Below are 4,749 nucleotides of genomic sequence, written 5' to 3'. Positions count from 1 at the left end.
GGAGAAGAGCAAAAGAACAAGAGAAAGCTGCTTGTTTGTGAGATGGTTCCAGGCCCACCATTTCATTCATCTTCATCGAGGGACCTGCACAGCGGGTCTCAGACCCGGGGCCCAGGTCTGAGGTCAGCTGGTCTACCAGAGGCACTGCCTGCCCCGGGCCCAGCCTCACTCCACACATGTGCTCGCGAAGTGACGCGCACTCCAGCCTTCTGTTTCTGTTTATTTGTCTTGCGTTGTGTTGTTTTATTAACCAGAACTTGAAAAGGAGGCTTTCTTTCTTGTGCTGCCATTTGGCAGAAGACTAGAGGTTACAGTAGCAGGCAGAGCCTAAACACTTTTTTTTTTTAAGTCTCCATGGAAGTTCCTTCCAGAGAGAAAAACTATATCCGATTCCCCGTCTCCCATTGAACCTCGGAAGGACTTCCCACACCTTACCTTCAAATAACAGAACCCCGGCCAACGCAAATGGAAAAACATAAATTTTTGCACGTAAAATGAAAACTCAAGGGGTGCAGACAGGCCTGTGTCAACAGGGTATTGTGAGCTATCAGTGAATTTTTAGAAGCAGGTTTGGAGGCCTGGTTCTCTGCTCAGGGACCTGGGGCGTGTTTTTTGGGGCCTCAGCCACCCAGGGCTATCTTCACCTCATTTTCAACAGTAGATAGGAACCCCACTCAAAAGACCAGGCAAACAAAGGCCCAGGTGGCGGGGAACGACTTACACTCATTCCCAGTGATTAAAGAGCAGAGATGAATGTCTAGACAGGACAAGCCCCGGCTCACCGATGCCTCTCAGGGTGGACTCTGACTCTCGTCCTTCCTGATCTGCATTGCTCGGTTTTCACTCACTGGCTCCCTCCCTAGAATTCAGTACTGCCTCGTTATTATGCATGACTTTTTTTAAAAAAATGTATTTTTTATTGATTTCAGAGAGGAAGGGAGAGGGAGAGAGAGAGAGAGCAACATCAGTAGTGAAAGAGAATCATTGATTGGCTGCCTCCTGCAGGTCCCGCATCGGGGATCCAGCCTGCAACCCGGGTATATGCCCTGACCGGGAATCGAACCATGACCTCCTGGTTCATAGGGCAGCGCTCAGTGAGCATGCCCAGGACGGGCTGTGTTACTTTTGTAACCCAGGTATATGCCCTGACCGGGAATCGAACCGTGACCTCCTGGTTCATAGGGCAGGGCTCAGTGAGCATGCCCAGGACGGGCTGTGCATTACTTTTGTGTCTTTCCGTCACTGAGTTCCTCATCTCTAAGCTCAAAGGAAAAACATCCAGTGGAGTAGGCGCTCTCTTGCAAGGCTCTCAGCATCTCTGTCCCCGGATCCTAACAGGATGGTTTTAACACTGAGGGTGACAGTGAGTGACGGGCTCTGGCCAGGGTTCAGTTGTCTCCGGCCCCGCCCCTTGTGCCAGGAGAGGAGATGAAGGCAGCTGCTCATTTTCCCTCTATTTCCCTCCACAGTCACGGGTGGCTAAGTCTCAACGATCAAGCTGTGGCAGTTAGAGACAGGAAATGGAATCGGAGAAAAGAGACTTAAACTTACCCACCATGGAGAGCCCCCCGCCCCCACCCCCTGGGCTGGGACTAAAGCTTTTCCAGGTCCCAAGGCCCCCAACCGGGTTTGCACCTGGACTAATCCTCCAGGGCTCAGATGGCCCTGCCTTCCCCAAACCCCTGGGAGCCTGTGTCTGGATCCCCACGAGCTGCTGCTGCCCGGTCCCCTTCCAAAGGGTGTCCTGAGCTTCAGAAGAACTGACTGCAGGGAGGCAAGGAAGCCCAGAACTCAGGCGGCGTGGTCCCAGCCTTGCTGCCAAGCAAAGGACAGGCTCTGAACGCAAAGTGCTTCCCTCCTGCGCCCAGGCTCCACCGCCTATGACATAGTATGGATCTCCAAGTGCAAGGACGGCGCTCTGTGGAGGTGGTGATGGGGTCTGCTTTCCAACTCCTTCCATCCAGAGATTCTCTCCTGTGGCCGGTGCTGCCTTTGATCAAATATTGCACATGTATGGAAGCGGCAGGAAGGCACACGTGTACCTAAATGCTGAAGATCTGCGGCTCAATGAGGCAGCTTTTGCTTTCTTTCCCTTTCTTAATAAATTTTTAGTGATGTCAGAGGAAGGAAAAGGGGGAGAGAGATAGAAACATCAACGATGAGAGAGTATCATTGATCGGCTGCCTCCTGCACGCCCCACACTGGGGATTGAGCCCGCAATCCGGGCATGCGCCCTGACGCAAAATAGAACCATGTGACCTCCTGGTTCATAGGTTGACGCTCAGCCACTGGGCCAAGCCGGCTGGGTGATAAGGCAGTTTTTTCTACAATCACGCAAGAGTAAGGAGAGAATAGGGGGGTTTGTGTGTGTGTTTTTTAGAGTAGCATGACAAGATTGTTTATAAATTGAACCAATTGAATTCCAAAAGCCGAACACAACTCACTTTTCAACCCAGCGTGTGTGTGTGTGTGTGTGTGTGTGTGTGTGTGTGTGTGTGCCTGAAACTAAGGAGAGTTTTCTTACATGGCTGCCCAGCTCTGTTTAAAAATCAGTCAGCAGCCAGTCATTTATACTTCGGGTTTTTCTGATAAATGACAATTTCTGAATACATGCCTTATATGTAGACTGATTTCAATGGAAATAATTGAGTGATTTTTTAAAATTAGAAGTGTTTCTGGCATGTTTCTACATTTCAGAATAGGTGTACTGTGCCAACGGCAGCTGCTGAAATTCTTTAGAGTTTGGTGTGGCCAAATTTCATCAATTATAATTTAAAAAATTTTGTAACCTTTAAGGTAAAAAGTTTTGTATTCACATAGCTAGTATTTATTGAGAATTAAGTTCCAGGAACTGTGCTAAGTAGTTTAATACATAAAATTATGTAATCTTTATTATTACCCTTTTGGATATTAGAACCCTTTGCTGTTACTACACTTCCTTTAATGAGGGGGAAACTGAGGCTTAGGGAAGTTGAGTAACTTGTCAAGGTCACATACTACACTTCCTTTAATGAGGGGGAAACTGAGGCTTATCCCTTGAGTAACTTGTCAAGGTCACGGAGCCAGTATGTTGCACAGCCATTACACAAATCTAGGTCTATTTGACCCAAAGCTAGAATCTTAACCACACACTATATTGCCTCACTGCACCATTAGTGATGGTAGTTTAATAGCAATTACTAAACCATGCGTGATAGCACTATTAGCAATCAAATTTTTAAGCATATATTCTTATATTTCTACTAATCTTTCTTTCTCAAGGAGTTGACCAGTGGGGAAAAAAAGTAGAGGTTGTTTTTTTTTTATTACAAATATAGTCAAAACATAGGCAGAAATAAGTTTCCGTGTGTGGACAGCAATGCATGCTTGTTCACATCCCACTTTGGAAACTGATTACCCATAATTCCTTAATCATCTAGGATGAATTTGTGTTTACATTTTGTGTCTCAGTACTGACGCTTTTATGTGATATTGAGTATTGATATTTGAGACTCAGCCACGAGTGACAAACTTGAGCAACAACCACACGATGAACAGCAGTGCCATAAATATAAATTCCTCAAAAGATGCACTCTAATTTCTCAATAATGTTGAGATGTCAGTTCCCTTCTCTTTATCTACAGATTCAACACAATCACAACACAGCAGGCTTTTTGAGATATCAGCATGGTTCTAAATTTTATATGGAAGACAAAGGTGCTGGAATAGCTAAAAACAATCTTGAAAAAGAACGAAGTCACAAGACTGCACTATCCTTCACACGATGATTCCAAGACTTACTATAAAGCTACCATCAAGACAGTGTGGCATTAGTGAAAGGTTAGACAAATAGATCAGTGGAACAGAATAGAGAAATACAGCCAACTTATTTTTGACAGAGGTACAAAGTCCTGTCAATGAAGAAAAGATAGTGGTTTTTTTTTTAAATAAATGGTTCTAAAACACTTAGATGTCAATATGTAAAATCAATTCAATAATGAACAACTACATATTACTTCACACCTTATACAAAAATTAACTTAAAATAGATCATAGTCTTAACTGTAAAAATTAGAACTATCAAATGTCTAGAGGAAAACATGGGACTATATCTGCATGACTTCTGGTCTGGCAAAGGGGCTTTAGCTATGACAATACAAGCAAGATTCATACAAGCAAAAATATAAATTGGACAAAATAAGGACATTGCAGGAAAACCGATGAACTCTGAATAGTCCGTAGTTTAAGTAATAGTGCTGCACTAATGCTAAGTTTTGATAATCATGGTTATAAAATACTAGAGGCCTGGTGCATGAATTCGTGCACGGGTAGTGTCCCTCAGCCTGGTAGGTGATCGGGGCCGATTGGGGCTGGCCAGCTGCGGGGAGGGACCACGGGAGGTTGGCCGGCAGTGGGAGGTTGGCGGTGGGAGCTCATTGACCCCCAGGGGGCAGCTTCTGCATTGAGCATCTGCCCCCTGGTGGTCAGTGCGCATCATAGCTACCAGCCAGTGGTCTGGTAGTAATGGTTGCTTAGGCTTTTATAAATATAGATGGGTGAAGGGTAATCATGAACTATCTCTACTATCTTTGCAACTCTTGCTCCTGTGGGGTGAAAGAAAGGGAAGTCGAAATAGTATTGGATATCTTAGAGATGGAAGGAGAGGGGAGTTATGAAATCAGTGAATTGGCCTTGTTAGGGAACAACCCCACCACCACCTTAGGAGATGGAAAGTTAGCCTGTTTCATGGGATGTGTTGATAGAAACTCA

This window comes from Myotis brandtii, unplaced genomic scaffold (assembly GCF_000412655.1).
Source record: "Myotis brandtii unplaced genomic scaffold, ASM41265v1 scaffold75, whole genome shotgun sequence".
Taxonomy (NCBI): Eukaryota; Metazoa; Chordata; class Mammalia; order Chiroptera; family Vespertilionidae; genus Myotis; species Myotis brandtii.
This window is presented reverse-complemented; position numbering follows the sequence as displayed.